Source organism: Armigeres subalbatus, unplaced genomic scaffold, assembly GCF_024139115.2.
Source record: "Armigeres subalbatus isolate Guangzhou_Male unplaced genomic scaffold, GZ_Asu_2 Contig857, whole genome shotgun sequence".
NCBI classification, from domain to species: Eukaryota; Metazoa; Arthropoda; class Insecta; order Diptera; family Culicidae; genus Armigeres; species Armigeres subalbatus.
The window spans coordinates 686,775-704,182 of NW_026943653.1; the positions used below are offsets into that span (position 1 = coordinate 686,775).

The 17,408-nt window shown below is 41.2% G+C and overlaps 1 protein-coding gene across 5 annotated transcripts in view; it reads right to left on the reverse strand.

The window, feature by feature from the left end:
* The window catches only part of LOC134204727 (cytochrome b5 reductase 4-like), a 280,937-nt gene that overhangs the window by 159,270 nt on the left and 104,259 nt on the right, over window positions 1-17,408 (reverse strand). The window contains exon 1 of one of the 5 annotated variants that reach the window (XM_062679515.1): window positions 11,901-12,007. The exons of the other annotated variants lie outside the window; for them this stretch is intronic. The gene's annotated coding sequence lies outside the window, so the exon portion shown is untranslated. Of the gene's footprint in view, window positions 1-11,900; window positions 12,008-17,408 lie in introns of those variants that run through there. 5 annotated transcript variants of the gene reach the window in all.

Consider the following 17,408-nt stretch of genomic DNA (forward strand, 5'->3'; position numbering starts at 1 on the left):
CATCGCAGTGATTAGCTTCAACTTCTTGTAACGACAATTCAACTTCATAAAGGCTTTTCGAAGGTGTCCTTTGACGGTGTCAGACCATTTGGCCGAATGCCGTTTGGCCGAACGGGTCATTTGGCCGAATACCGTTTGGCCGAAAAGTAAAAAAATTTGACCTGAGTTTACGAGTGGTTCTTCTTCCTACTTCCTTCTTCTTTCTTCATTCTTCCTTTTTCCTTCTTCCTGCTTCATTCCTCCTTCTTCGCTCTTCCTTCTTCCTTCCTCCTTACTCCTTCCTCCTTCCTTTTTCCTTCTTCCTGCTTCCTGCTTCCTTCTGCCTTCTTTCTTCTTTATTCTTTCTTCTTCCTTCTTCCGTCTTCCTTCTTCCTTCTTCTTTCTTCCTTCTTCATTCTTCCTTCTTTATTCTTCCATTTTCTTTCTTCCTTCTTCCTTCTTCCCTCTTCCTTCTTCCTTCTTCCTTCTTCCTTTTTCCTTCTTCCTTCTTCCTTCTTCCGTCTTCCTTCTTCTTCTTCCTTCTTCCTTCTTCCTTCTTTCTTCTTCCAACTTCTTTCTTCCTTCTTCCTTCTTCCTTCTTCTGTCTTCCTTCTTCCTTCTTCCTTCTTCCTTCTTCCTTCTCCCTTCTTTCTTCTTTTATCTTCCTTCTTCTTTCTTCCTTCTTTCTTCTTCCAACTTCTTTCTTCCGTCTTCCTTCTTCCTTCCTCCTTCTTCCTTCTTCCTTCTCCCTTCTTTCTTCTTCCTTCTTCTCTTTTCCTTCTTCCTTCCTCCTTCTTCCTTCTTTCTTCTTCCTTCTTCCTTCTTCTTTCTTCTTTCTTGTTTCTTCCTTCTCCCTTCTTCCTTCCTCCTTCTTCCTTCTTCCTTCTTCCTTCTTCCTTCTTCCTTCTTCATTCTCCCTTCTTTCTTCTTTCTTCTTCCTTCTTCCTTCTTTCTTCTTCCTTCTTTCTTCTTCTTTCTTCCTTCTTCCTCTTTCCTTCTTCCTTCTTCCTTCTTTCTTCTTCCTTCGTCCTTCTGCTTTCTTCCTTCTTCCTTCTTCCTTCCTCCTTCTTCCATCTTCCATCTTCCTTCCTCCTTCTCCCTTCTTTCTTCTTCCTTCTTCCTTCTTTCTTCTTCCTTATTTCTTCTTCCTTCTTCCTTCTTCCTTTTTCCTTCTTCCTTCCTCCTTCTTCCTTCTCCCTTCTTGCTTCTTCCTTCTCCCTTCTTGCTTCTTCCTTCTCCCTTCTTTCTTCTTCCTTCTTCCTTCTTCATTCTTCCTTCTTCCTTTTTCCTTCTTCCTTCTTTCTTCTTCCTTCTTTCTTCTTCCTTCTTTCTTCTTTCTTCTTCCTTCTTTCTTCTTCCTTCTTTCTTCTTCCTTTTTCCTTCTGCCTTCATCTTTCTCCTTCTTCCTTCTTCCTTATCCCTTCTTCTTTCCTTTTGCTTTCCTTCTTATTCCTTCTTTTTTTCTTTCTCATTCCTTCTTTCTTCCTTTTGCCTTCTCCTGTCTTCCTTCTTCCTTATTCCTTCTTTTTTCTTTCTTATTCCTTCTTCCTTCTTCCTTCTTGCTTCTCACTACTCACTTCGTAAGGAAACGTATTTCAACTATTCGGCCAAACGGCATTCGGCCAAATGGCGTTCGGCCAAATGATTCTTTCGGCCAAATGGCATGAGCATGAGCATGAGCATGATGACCGTACAATTCGTAGTTGCTACTCCGTGATTGATCAGAACAAGCAAAATTGCACAGAGAACCAACAGATGAAGCCGGGACTAGCTTGTCATCCTCAATGTGCACGTTTCGAGAGTTCAAAACTTATAAGAATCAATAACGGCGCCGGCCACGTCCTTACGGTCATCTGGGAGAGGAAGGAATGTGAGTGTGACATCCGTTGTTACTAGAGACCGAGTATACCTCTGCATCTCCACGGTTTTCACGGGAAGGAATTTTGTTAGTGAGTAGGGAGGGATGTATTGTTACATAAATCTGAATTCACCTTGGTAAGTGATGCGATATATGTAACACTTGATTTACATTAAGTTTCCGGCAGCCGGCTGCCGAAAGAATACAATAAAAATTATTGTATAATTGTGTATTTAGATTTAATCATACGTTGATCAATTATGACTGTTTTACCTAGATAGCGAGCTTATGTTGGATTAACTCAAAACTGTTTATCCCGAATATTAGGATGGAATAGTGAAGTCTCAACTCTGTAACATTTTGCATAAGACGCTCAATATTAATTAATCAGTAGACCTTGCTAGCTACGTATGAAATTTCATATGCCTTGTTTCAAAATTGAATGGAATTTACTGGTGTATTTTCATGATCGATTACCGAAGCACTCACTTTAGTTTCACGAAACTTTAGAGAAAGATATTCTATGTTGGTATATGTTTTAGTTTCAATCATTTTCTATTGCGCTTAATGACAAGTAATTGTATTGTTATATATGTACCGGAACTCAAAATAATTTTGTAAATCAAACGTTTGTAACTCTTACGTATTTTCTTGCTGGATAGATAATTTGAAATGCGATTTTTACTCTTCAGTGTCAATCAAAGTCGCTTATCAAATAACAAAGCCATTGCGCGTCCGTATTTATTATTTTGCTATTACGTTTAATTGACCAGCTCAGAAGGGAAAAAATCAAAATAAACTGAAAAGTGTATACACTACATATATGATTCTTAAAAAACAAAGTAACTTAGTTTTATACTTTGCATACATTCTCGCACACACGGACAAAAGCACACATACATACACATACGTGCACACACACCACACATAAAAAACGCGCATATCCATGCAAATTTAAAAGAAAAGTGATTCTGGTAGACAGTATTGTATATATTTTCTCTCTGTGTACTCAGTAAAACATCATTGGATGGTGGTTCTTGTTCGCGAAAATACACGTCCTTCACGAGTGCCACACCACTGCTCTATCGAATCGACCTGCTACGTCCAAACCCAACACCAAGGATGTTATCGACCATCCAGCAATCTGCCCTCGATCATTTAGCAGTTCTTCAATAACTCATTCCAGAGGCCAAACTTCAAAATGTGTTGCATGGTGGGTTTCCAGTGCAAAGGTTTATCTACAACTCCGCCCAACAGTTCGATGTCCGAACTTCACCAATAACGGAGCCATAGCGCTAGCAGCAGTAACTTAGACTAAATGATTGCATATTTTGTTATCATTTAGTATAATTATAGCAACCAGCACCGTAACTCCTTCAGCAGTGGAACCCGAACATCGACCTGCTAAGGAGAGTTGCAGAAAAAGTCTCGCACTAAAAGTCCACCATACAACACATCCTGAAATTTTGCCTCTGGAATGAGCTACTGACAAACTACCAAATGACCGAACGCAGGCCACCAAATGATCGATAACATCCTTGCCCAACACACACTCCAATCAACACTCAGTAACCGAGCAAAACCATACCGCTGTCCCCACCCTTCCCCACGGAAACACCACCCATCTCCCGTCTCAAGCAGGACTACTCATGTTTTGAATAGTCCTGCTTTCAACGGAAAGTGAGCAAAATCTCCGCGGGAAAGAAATAGAGGGCAACACAATTCTACTCAAGCACCGATGAAAGCTAGCGTGCACCCGTCACTTCTAGATTAGGTCGCATGTGCATAAGAAAGGCTCTTCCTGTTCGCGCTCTACTTCGCTTATAGATAAGCTAGCTTTGCATATTTTGTTACATTTTCACTTTGGTACGCTAGACCAAGCTATAATCTTTAGATAACTGCCAAGAAATCTGAAGAAAAAAATAGTATATAGATCTGTAATAATCGAAAAAGAATGAAAGCAAAGAGAAACTCTCGTAGAGCTTTGCTCTCTTTGATCAATGAGAATAGACACTAAGGGCGACGACATGCTGACGCCACGAGCGATGCGGAGCGCGTCCATGCAAAATATCAGCAAGAATTCTTTCGGCCAAATGGCATTCGGCCAAACGACATTCGGCCAAACGGCATTCGGCCAAATTACCCTAAAGCCCTTTGACCAACATTTTACCATTCTTTTTCAATAGAGCTACATCCCCGAAAAAAGTACTTTAATTCCGTCACTGGCCATCTTCTTCAATGACATGGGATTTTCACGCAACTCTGGGACATAGAGCACATTCTTCATGTTGAAAAGTACTCCCTCGTTACTTGTAGCATGGGTTTCACCAGTTGCTTGTCCTTTTTTGGCGACCTTTATTTCTACTTGATGGGTAATTTTCTATAGAACAGCAATCACGGTCTTGTCGTGAATACAAGGTGGTCACTGCACCCTGGAACTAGCTTGAAAGTGATTTGCCCAGGCTTCTTTTCTGCAGCACTTACATCGGCCATGAAACTGACTAGATCTTTCTTCGCTGAGTTTGCTTCACGCAGACGATCCATTTTCACATGTTCACGACCACCACACTTGCCACTCGGGCGAGGCCGAGTGTCCGAACCGGTGTAGATACTGTCTGAAGCAACCATGGCCTGTAAGGACCTGGGTCAGGTGGAAAGTGATTTCCCCAATGCGCCTATCTCCGGTATCAACCTATGTGTCCATCTACCCTTAGTGGAACTGTCTCACGCACGCTGCCATTTGACCATTGAGGCCAACCTGACAGTCATACGGATGCCTCTCGTGCCGCGCATTTCGAAGCACTCTATGTCTTCACCGATAACGATGTCAATAGGCATCATACACGGTACGGTACGCGCTCGCAACTTTTAGGCACATGAGCCTATACGTACTTTCTAACTTCGTTCTGTAGCAGTTAATACGCAGGGCCGTGCCCCATACCTCAGTATAAACAGAGTAATTATAGTCAATACCTGGCCATAAACCAAATTTATGAAATTGAATAAACCCAAACAAATATAGTTCAATTTCATAATATATAGCTTGTAGAATAACCATCCGGGATTTTCAGGGCAAAACAAGAATGTCTACATTGATAGATAGTCAATGAAAGTCTGTTGTTTTTAAAATATAATTTATAGCGTTTTTCTCCATTCTCACATGCTCATAAAATGAGTTCTTTGCTGCGTTACTTACTGCGTTTACTATTTTGATGAGTTTTTCAACATGGACTTTCAAGTTTTATTTGAGTTATATATGCACTCTAAGCATATTTTAAACAATTGTTCAGACACGCTAATATTTTTCTCAAATTTTAAAATTAAGTTTTAGTTGTGAATAAAATAGATTCAAATTATGAAACCATAACAGAATAAAAGATAGCTTCTATTGCTGCCAAGAGCTCATCCGAACTTGTCCGAACTCCAGAGTTATAGTAGATTGAATAAAAAGTTAGATTTTCAGTGTTATTTGTTTGTAGCACAATCGCCAAGAAATCCTTAATTTCATTATGTATTATGACGGATAATGATATACTAATGATAAAATATGTTATCCAACCAGTTATACTTAAAACTGTTGATGTTTGGTGTTCCTTTAGTCAGATCGCCAATTTAAAATACATACCATATACCCTTAATCAAGCTAAAAATCAAATGTCAACGTCAAAAATTATCAGAATCATTTTGTAACATTAGTTAAACATCATATAAGTGTAAATAACATCAATGAAAGCACTAAATTATTATGGCCAGAAATTTACCTCATTTACTCCTATGTGCGCTGGCCAGAAACTTGCGCTTGCTGGCATAAACCGCAGAGCTATTGGACATCATCCGGGACAATACCACTATAGCTGTGGAGGCACGCTTGCAGGCGTAATTGACGTGGCTACCAAAGGTGAGCTTATCGTCGATCATTACCCCCAAAGAGCTTGATGGAGCGTTCAAAGGTGACCGCGCAGTTGCCTGCCCTTATCACCGCTTGTTGCTCCGACTTTCATTTGTTAACAACAACTACCTCAGTTTTGTGGTGAGCCAGTTCTAACTTCATGGAACTCATCCACTCCTCCACAATTGCGATCGAGTGGGCTGCAGTCAACTCCACCTCTTCGATCGATTCGCCTTACACCTCCAGCGTAATATCGTCAGCGAAGCCGACGATTACCACGCCCACCGGGAACTTCAATCTCAAGACACCGTCGTACATGACGTTCCATAACACCGGACCCAGTATGGAACCTTGCGGACCCTTTCAGGTTATGTCAACGCACTTCCGACCCGCCTCCGTGTCGTATACCAGTACTCGATTCTGGAAGTAGCTTCCGAGAATCTTGTACAGGTACTCGGGAATTCCAAGACGCAGGAGCGCATCTGCAATAGCTGCCCAACTCGCACTATTTAAAGCATTCCTCACGTCGAGAGTCACTACTGCACAATAGCGAACTCCCCTTTTCTTACGCTGGATAGCTATCTCCGCGAATTTGGTAACCGACAAGATAGCGTCTACGGTCGATTTACCCTTTCGGAAGCCAAACTGGTTACTCGATAGACCATCCGCACCCTCCGTGCGTATCAACAACCTGTTGAGGATGATCTTATCGAGCACCTTCCGCGCCGTATCAAGCAGGCATATTGGTCTATATGCCGACGGATCCCCCGGTGGTTTACCCGCCTTTGGCAATAAGACCAAACTCTGCCGTTTCCGTGCTTCAGGGAAGACTCCCTCGTCCAGGCATCTCTGCATGACAGATCTGAACATCTCGGGAGCCTCAGCAATGGCCGCTTTGATGGCCAGGTTCGGAATACCATCCGGTCCTGGCGCCTTACCTACACTAAGGGACTGTGCAATCCCCGCAAGTTCCGCCACAGTTACTCTTCCCTCGTCGGCCACCCTGGCCCCTGGCAGCTCCACAAAGTGAGGCCAGGGACTTGGGTCGTGACGTGGGAAGAGCCCCGCGATGATCCTCTCCAGCATCTCTGGAGACCGCTCTGTAGGGGCCATCGCCCCACGTGTCTTGGCCATTACGACCCTATAGGCGTCACCCCATGGAGTGTCTGTCTGTAATTTTGTAGACACACTTTTTGCAACTTAGCATTGTCCCTTGTCCCATTGTTTCCTATTGAAAATTGGCCAGATCGGACTATGGGATCAGAAGTTATGGCCAAAAAACTATTTTTTTATGCCCAAAACACGCTAAAAATACTCATTTATATATTTTTGTGCAGTTTTTGCACGAGAAAGGCATAAACACCGCTACGTGGATTAATCAGGTTTTTTTTAAAGAAAACTGATCAATTTTTATACAGCAAAAACCCGTTTGGGGCTGGAAACATTCCTTCTAATTCTTTTGTTGATTTATTCGCGATTGTGGTCAAATTATTTCGGTGTTGGCTTCATTCGGTCGAACGCCATTTGGTCGAATAGTTGAACATTTTCCTCTTATATTGTGTGAAGTGTCAGAAGTAAGTGACAAGTAAGAAGTTAGCAGTCGGAAGTAGAGAGTAAGAAATGAAGGGTGAGGAAAAAGGAGTAAAAGCTGTAACGTCTTTTTGAAATACTGAAAAAAAGGAGAAAAAAGAAGATAATAAATAAAGAACAAACAAAAGAGGCAAACATGAGAAGAAAACAAACTGGAAAACGAAAGTGAAAAGAAAAACTTTGATTAATCCACCTAGCGGTGTTTGTGCTTTTTTCGTGCATTAGATCTACTTAAAGCTTGAGTAAAATTTCCCTAACGTCAACCGTCTAAGACGAATTAAGTACTCTCCATTTAATTCCCCCAGTTAATTTTCGTTATCTTTGCAGATAAGTATTTCGACCACAACTGTGTGGTCGTCTTCAGTGTCTCGTACTTGACTCGACTTTCTAACGTGTTTTTTCATAAAAAAATCGTATTTGGGCCATTATTTTTGATCCCATAGTTTGATGTAGCCAGTCCTATTGAAAATATAGGACAGGATTCCTCCCCTTTTGCGAGTAAATTGGTTAAAGGTAAGTGCCAAAAAAATTAACGATCTTCGTACCTCCTATTAAAAGTTTATATTTGGATCGAACATATAGCCTTACGAGAAAGACAAAAATCAGAATCCACCTCGCTTTTCTCAACTATTGTAAAATGTAATGAGAAAAACACATGAGAGAAATCGAAATAGCCCTTTGAGGGGAATGATTTTATTATTTTCAACCATTCTCATCTATTTGTGATCTACATTGCAGTAGTTGCAAACTGATTTTTTTTCCCGATTATGGACTTGTTTTCCCAAGGAAGGACCCTTGTAGTGGCAATAGCCCATCGGGTCAATTTTCTATAGGAACTAACATTCCGAATCGAATGCGAACATATTGGATAATGCTAAGCATTTAAAAGTGTGTCTACATTTGTGTACACATACACACACACATAGGTCTACACATCGAATCGTAGAGCTGAGACGATTGTTAAATAACATCATAGGTCTCTGAGACTTCTCTCAAAAATTCAGTTTGGGAGTGATTTTATACTGTCTAAGACGAGTAGTACTTTCCATTTAATTCCAATACGTATTTCGATCTCCACTGTGAGACCGTCTTCAGTGTCTCATTAAATGGAAAGTACTAAACTCGTGTCAGACAGTTGCAGACGTTCCACTAAAAGAGGTTAAATAATTGTTCAGTGATTTTATAGCCTTTACGAATATTTCTTATACTTGAATGGTAAAAAAATGAAAATACAGAAGAAAGAGCGAAAATATGTAAGAAAAAGAGAGAAACAAAAAAGAAAGAATAGAGATTGAAGAAAGTTGAAGGGAAGAAAGAGAAAATAAAGAAGGTAACAAAAAGAGGGAAGAAGATTGAAATATGAAGGAAGGCGGAATAAAGATTAGGAAAATATAATGAAAGTAGGAGGAGGAAATTAGAAGAAAAAAAGATGAAGGAGATGGAAGAACAAAGAATGAATTAGAAGAAGGATAGAGGAAGCTGGAAGAGAAAAGAAGAACAAAGGACAAAATGAAAAAAAAAGGGAAGGTTGAAAAAATTAAAATAAAAGAAAACGAAAAAGAAATGTGTATAAACCCCACCAAATGTTTACATTGAATATGTACTGACAAATCAAATAATTTGGTCAAATTCGGTTTTTCCTTGCTCAAGGTCTTGTCTTTTTTTTTTCTATTTTTAGGAAAAAGTTATGTTAAGTGTTATGAATGAACAAAAAATGAAATTGCAAATGCATAGACATGTCTCTAATGTACTATTGTTGACTTCCAACTTCTTCTAGGGTTTGTTCAAATTTATTGCTTTTGACAATTAGTTTATATTCAACTCCTAATCTAACGAGCCAGCCTCGGGCTGAAAGTCTCGTTAATAAAGACAAAAAAAAAACTCCTAATCTAATGTAGCCAATGCAATTCCATAGTTATTAATTGAGAGATTAGAATGCCAGCCAAATGCATAATTTGTTTGGCACAAGTACAATAATACTCTCTTTATGCTCAGAACAATCGATAAAACTTCCAACCCCAAGGATCCCCTTGACCGGTCCGAAACAAGGCTATCTGAGGTCTTGACCTTACTAATGTGTATTTTTGTCTTGTTGAATACACAAGATAGGCATAGCTAGATATTAAAAGCTTGGAAATGAAATCTCGAATTGACATGATAGACAAAAAAAAACTGAATGGACTCATGTTGTTTTTATACTAAAAAAATTCAAATCAAAAATCAAAAATCGAAAAGTAAGGCGTAGAATTTCAAATTTTGAGACTCCTTGACATAGAAAACCTTCGATTTACAACTATGGAAATCTAGTGATGAACTTTTGAACGAATTAAGAAAAAAAACTATGGAGATGCTATGAGATATTTCATTTATAGAATAAATAATTTAAATTAATTAGAAAAGACAGAAAATTCGTGTCGTGCCTTGCTGAGACGAGCATGGCGGTCTAGTGGCTACTGCTTTTTTTAATATCTTTATTAAAGAGATTTTCAACCCTTGATCGTTCCATCTCTTGAGGTACTGCTTATAAGAAAACCTTATAAGAAAAAAGGTCGTAAGTTCAAAGCCAAGCTAGTCCCTTCCCAACTTTGAATTTCTATCTTATTTATTTCTCTGTTTCATGTTCTACCAAAATGATTCCTACTGTTATACCAATATAGACTACTTTCTAGTCTAGTTTATTTTATTTTTAGATTTTTTCTGGCATATAACCTGGATACATGAATTTGAAGCTACTTTCTCTATCAAAGTAGGTGCCTATCAATCATGCGCTTGCGTTGAACAGGTACAGCGTAAAGAAAATATTGTCGATAATGCACCATGTACTTTTTATAACAATATACCACATATGATCTAACCTAAGTAGTATGCAATTTATCCCAGGCCAAGGATAACTCACCGTTAATTTTCACCATTCACGTTAAACATCGTTTTGCTGCTATCTCCTGCAGTACCAACATAAATGGTATTGTAGTCTTAACCAGGCTTGTAAAATGTCATCTGCATGTCATTTGACTAATTTGTCCATAACTTTTTTCAGAAGCCAAATTTACTTAATATTTTTGGATGTACTCATAATGCTTGAGTAGGGCTATATTTTTGTCCAAAGGTACATTGCTCTAAATATAACATCTGAGGCTGGAGAGTGAAAACTTTCCAAAATGTCACGTGTCATTTGACATAATGTCATTTGAATGACATTTTGCCTCCCACGCCCCAGATTACATATTTACAGCAATGTCTTATTAGACAATGTTGTAGGCACATTTAAGGGCTATAAGTTCGACATACCTCAGGAACCGATAGCTAACTTCTGAACAAGTTCTGGAAAAATTATACAAACGAATGCAAATGACATTTTACAACACTGGTCTTAACACAACCTTTCGGCCTCCAAGAATCCAGAATTGAATGCACTCTCATTTTCAAGGGCATCCAATTTAAAACGGAAGCCACGCACAACTGTTGTTCTTATTAATTCTTTCACTTCACCCGTAAGATTGTCGTTCAATCCATTAAGACAAAACAAACCACCATGGATTCACCATTAGTTTACGTACAATGATGTCATTCTGGGCCACTATCAGGCATTTTCCCACGGGCCCATATTTGAAACATATTCTAAATGCGTTAGAAATTCATAAAAAGCTTTTGAAAAAGAGATTATTGTGAAATGCAGCTAATTTTGTATATTTTGCATCTACACGTTGAAATGGTTCAGTATTCATGTTGAAATTGGAGGAAACATCGAAAAATTTTGAGGGGTGCATTTTGGACTGTTCTTCAGACTTATTCGCGGACAGCACCATATGTGAGACATACCATACCGTGAGTTCGGTTTGGGACCATCGGCCGGCTTATCGATTCAGTACGATGATTTTTCCATAAAGTTGTAAAACAGGCAAATATTTTAACTTTCATTGACCTAAACTAAACATAAAGTTATGTTAGCTGAAACTATTTAGATCAAACCGCGACACGATAAAATAAAATAATGTCAACTACCATGCGCTTCCATCGTATATTTATCTACCAGCATCTCATGGAAGATATCCCTAATGTAGATCTCGTATATTTTTCACCTCAAGGTTGTTATTCATATCACTATCAGCCACACTTGAATCGTACATTCCCTCTTCTCTCATCATCATCAGCATCGTCGTCTTATACATCTCGATTTCGTTCGTGGAACAACAACGGCAATCCCTACCAACCAACACAATTATCGACTTCAATGCTACTGGCTATACTGAATGAAAACAAAAACATTCACCAACTTCTTCTTGACGCCGTTCATCCGGTAGCCACTCTCCAAAAACGACACCGCCGACGCCGCTGCATCAATGAATACAAATTACTTTGCATCCCATATTCGAGCGTGACGGCCGATCCTAATACGATTACGACAACAATCTTCAATCATCGCAAGGCAACCACTTCAGTTCCAATTCCAAGCCCAACAACGGAAGGATAAAATCAAACAAAATCATCCGCCTGAAGCTGTCAAATCGATCCGCACTTTGTTGGAAAGGGCCCTTCTTCCGGAAGTGGAAATTGTTGAGGAGCTAGTAGAGCACGTTAAATTACCGGGAGGAGAACCAAAAACGCACGAAATCTTAGCACCGCCAGGAACCACTACCGGGACGACTCATCTTTGGAAAGACCGACCGAGTTCGGACCATCGCGAGAAGCATACTGAGCGGCGGAATGTGCCATCCTGTCGTATTTTATATCGTCTTTCTTGGGACATTGTCGCACTGCTGACTCGTTATCGCTGGCAGTGATGTCGACTATTTTCGGACTCGTACCAATTTGACGGAATGCGTAAGAAGTTGCTTGACTTTACATTTGGATTTTCTCTGAGTAACTGGTCTTTCAGATATGGATTACGAATTTGAATTATAAATTGTTTAGTTTTTAATATTTAATGACAGATTATATTGTTATATTTTGTAAAAGAAAATGGCAAAGATAAAAAAAAACAAGCTACGATTTATTAGATTCAATTTCGCTGTAAACCAACATTTAAATTCGGTAATAATCACACTGCAAAATCATTCAAACTTAGTAAATTGATTTATTAACAGCACTGGTCTGCTATTAAACTTCGTGATCTCACGAGAGAGAATTCGTTCAATTACGAATTCCATGCCAAATCTTCACCAGAATTAACGGCACCCTTAACAGAATGGGAACTCGTACTATGCATTCAATTTCATGAAATATTGAATTTGTATCATAGTTGATACGCATGTTTCGACCTCAGACCCCTGTCAAATTCCATTGTATTGAAGGATTTCTTACCTACACAAGGGTGGGTGCAAACTGCTGGTTGGATAGCCATGGAATTCGTCCATTGCTTCGAGCTTTCATGCGCACGAATATTTAACGACGACGATATTCATTCGGAGCTTTTCTACGTTCCCAGCAAAACAAAGAAGGGGGGCTGGCAGCATTGCTCCACGAAGAATCCAAACAAAAACAATGACATTTTATCAATGAAAGCACTCGAACGACAGCCCTTTCCGGGTGATGGGGAGGTCGTCTTCGGGTTTTACACGTTCTGCATTTTCTCCGAGCTTTTCTCTCCCCAGCGAGGGAAGTAGTTATTGCATAATCTTTTATGTTATCGTTGCGTCGGTTCGGTGGCCTTGTGGGGGGTGTTGTGGGTGAGTTAATAATGCACTGCACACGAGATTCGTCTTGGAAGGATGTTGTTAGCTTGAATTGGATTCTGTTGTCCTACCGATTACATAACGCTCGGTCATTCAGTAAATGATTTGTTACGATATCAAATAAGTAGATCTCGCAATATAGAATGTTATAGGCAGTAAGTAATAGTTCTGATTAGAATTCATTATTAAAATTCTCGTTTATCATCTTCGACATCATAGTATCATTGGATGCAATTAAGACCCTAAAAGCACTATTGTAAGCACTGGCAACACAGACGGTCACATGGCTATGTGTGCAATAGATGGTGGCGATCAGGATCACCCTTCGATCGCACGGTCGTAGGTCGATGTATATGTAGCTACAATGTGTCAGATGAGATGATTAGCAACATTGAAAAATTGTTATCGCTACTAGGTATACGTTTCCAGATTATAATTAAGAAAGTTTCCAGAACTCCAGTTGGATATAAATTAATAAGTAATTGTGAGTATCAACTCAATGAATTTGATAGTGCCTAAACTTATAAAATATCATTGATTCTTATAGCTAGTAGTACGGATAAAGTTATTAGTACGGATTGGTGGTAATTAGCTCATCTATAGCCTAAAAGGTAAACAAGGTCAAGTGAATTTTATAGATTTGATAGCAAAGAATTCTATATACTAGGCTCGTCAAGTAGATTTAATTGCACACTCTTGAGGTCAGGAAAGGGGAGTTCATAATGTATGTCACCGAAACTGTGAGTAAATGAATAAGAACACTCAATGAACTGTATGTAACTTAACCAGAGTTTATTCGTAGCTTAAAAGCAACAACATTGCGTAATACATTTGTTCGCTGAAGAGACGTTGACGAGTTTTACTACCCCATCGGCCACAAATCTTTTAAGAGTTTCGTACGAAGTCGATCGAGACGCATAGTATACAATGGCAACAGCATCCGGGGATCCAACTTTCAACCAGCAGAGATGCGTTGGCTGCAGTGAGGCCACTTACAACGATGGTACATCGATGGAATGCCACCGATGCCTTCGTTGGTACCACGGTGCTTGTGCAGGTAATAGTGATGTGGTCACGGATGGCAATTGGAATTGTCCAGCGTGCGTTTCGATAATAAGTACGAAGGCGAAATCGATATTGTCAACCAGCAGCAATCGGTCGGTAAAAGGCGGCTGGAGATGCAACGGTTAGAAGAACTTCAAAAAGCAAAAGAGAAGCATATGCTTGAACGGCAGGAGCTGGAGCGCCGCCGAGAAGATCGTATTCAGAAGGAAAGGGAAGAACTAGCGCAGCAGTTCATCGAGGACAAATTCGCGTTGCTGATGTCGGAGGCGTTAGATGATGAAGGTGGTAGTGTGCGGAGCAGTAAAACTGGCGAAAACAGTGTGGACAATGTTCGAAAGTGGATGGAAGCAGTTCCACAAGTCATGGCTACATTGGAGACGCTGTTTGGCAACCCGGAACGCTTGATCCAGTCGCTGCTGAGTAAAGTTAAGAGTACGCCTGCACCAAAGGCGGATCGGCTTGAAACGCTCATAAATTTTGGCGTTGTCGTGCAAAACCTGGTAGGGCATTTGAAGGCAGCTAATCAGCAAACGCACCTGACGAATCCTTCCCGAGCAGCACAAGTCAAGTGAATTTGGTCGCAGCAACTTAATTGTGACTGAATCTGGTCATATATAAGTTGCTATGATCTATGTGGAACATGTGTGCTGCTTGGGTCTTTACTGCACGATTTGGTCGATAAGCTCCCTGCAAATATTCGATTGGACTGGGCGCTTTACAAGCAGCGAATGGTAGTAGCAGATTTGGAAACGTTCAGCAACTATATGTCGGCGATCATTTCAGCGGCAAGCGACGTTACGCGTTACAGTGACGTAGAAGTGCCGAGAGCAACTAGGATTGAAAAGCAGAAATCGAAAGAGAAGTCGTATGTCAACATGCACAGCGCCGAAGACGACCGTAAGCAAGTAAAGGGACAAAGAGCCGAAAATAGCTCTAGCAAAATTACTGGTACCGCGAAGCCTTGCTTCATTTGCGAGAAGGTTGGGCACAGGGTAAAAGAATGCTTTATATTCAAGTCTCTGTCCCTGAACGATCGTTGGAAGGCGATCAAAGACCACCAATTATGCCATAAGTGCCTAGTGCCACATGGTAGATGGCCTTGTCGAACGTCGAAGTCCTGCGATGTCAGCGGTTTTCGCGCCTACCACCATTCGCTTCTCCATCCCGGATCTCCTGAGTCAACTGAAGTCGCTGTTGTGTCCGTTCATCGTCAGCCGAAGCATCCCACCATATTTCGGATCATACCCGTTATACTCTATGGCAAGGTCAAGCAATTCCAAACGTTCGCTTTTCTAGATGAAGGCTCGGATTTGACGCTGATAGACGAGGAGATTGTTGACCAGCTGGGCATCAACGGAGAGAAAAGAGAACTGTGTATGAAGTGGACTTCGAACGTCACTAGAGAAGAGAAGCGTTCCAGAAGAGTTAATATGGAGATAGCTGGTGCAGAGGGGGACAACGCTTTCATTTGCTGAACGTGCGCACCGTCGGTCGTCTTGATTTGCCTCATCAATCGTTGGACTACAAACTGCTAGCGGAAAGGTTTCCTCATCTGAGAAAACTGCCAATCAAGAGCTACAAGGATGCTACACCGAGGTTGTTAATAGGTCTGAGCAATTTGCAACTGGCCATTCCGTTGAAATGTCGCGAAGGTAGTGGCAACGAACCTGTAGCGACCAAGACAAGGTTAGGGTGGACCGTATTCGGCCACATGGCGGAATCGGAAAGGTTTCATTCATTTCACATATGTGAGTGCTCAAACGACGAAAAGTTGCACGATTTAGTCAAGCAGTTCTTTTCTGCGGAGAACTTGGGAATAACTACAGGGCCGTTACCCGAAGGTGTCGAAGAAACTCGGGCGAAAGCTATTCTACGCGAAACAACGAGGAAGCAGCTAGATGGTCACTACGAAACGGGCCTGCTTTGGCGATACGACCAGTTTGAGTTCCCACCAAGTTACGCGATGGCTGCAAGAAGGTTCCACTGTCTGGAACGACGTCTTCGGGCACACCCTGAGCTACGTGACAATCCGGATAGGCAAATTAGCGAGTATCAGGAAAAGGGTTACGCGCATAAGGCCACAGAGCAGGAAATTAATGGTTCTGATATCAAGCGAACTTGGTATTTGCCATTAGGTGTGGTTATTAACCCAAAGAAGCCCGGAAAGGTCCGGATTGTTTGGGATGCAGCGGCCAAAGTAAATGGAGTGTCCTTCAACTCGATGCTTTTGAAGGGTCCGGATATGTTGACCCCACTTCCGGCAGTTTTATTCGCGCAGCTGATCGTTCGTCCCAACGGTTCCTGTATCGATCTGATCCGTCTGCAGAGTTGGAGATTTACATAATGGATGTGGCGACATTTGGTTCTACTTGTTCGCCATGCTCGGCACAGCATGTTAAAAACGTTAACGCTGCCGAATGGCAAAAGATGTACCCTGAAGCAACAAGAGCAATAGTTCAAAACCACTACGTGGATGATTATTTGGACAGCCGCGATACGGAAGAAGAGCTGATTAATTTAGCAAACGACGTTCGAACTGTGCACTCCAAAGCTGGGTTTGACCTGAGAAACTGGCGCTCTAATTCGAATGTAGTCTTGCGACAGGTCGGGGAAGGACCGGCCGTGCTGGAGAAAGTGATTGGAGAGGACAAAACGAATCAACAAGAGAGGGTTTTGGGAATGACTTGGCTGCCAGTAGAAGATGTGTTCACATTCTCAGTCGTTCTGTCAGACGACTTGCAGCGGATGGTATTCGGAGACGGAACAGTGTCCAAGCGAGGCATTCTACGACTGCTGATGAGCTTATTCGATCCCCATGGATTGATCTCCAACTTTCTCATCCATGGAAAAATTGTAATCCAAGACCTGTGGCGTAGCGGAGTGAGTTGGGATGAAGCGATTCCTCAAGAAATCTTTACTCGCTGGATACGTTGGATCGGACAACTTCCCAATCTGCAGAATGTTCGCGTGCCAAGGTGCTATTTCCCAGAGTACAACGTAGACGACCTTCAAACTCTCGAGCTGCACGTTTTTGTCGACGCGAGTGAGTTGGCCTATGCTTGTGTGGCTTACTTTCGCATCATGGAGCAGGGTATACCTCGGTGCACTTTCGTGTCTTCGAAAGCCAAGGTAGCGCCACTTAAATCGCTATCGATTCCACGCATGGAGCTGCAAGCAGGTGTTATCGGATGTCGGCTAGCGAAAACCATTAAAGAGAACCACACCCTTCCGATCAAGCGTACCGTCTACCATAGCGATGCTAGTACGTTACTGTCGTGGATTAGGTCAGACACACGGAAGTATCGGCAATACGTAGCAGTCAGGATAGGAGAAATCCTTGAAAGTACCAATATCT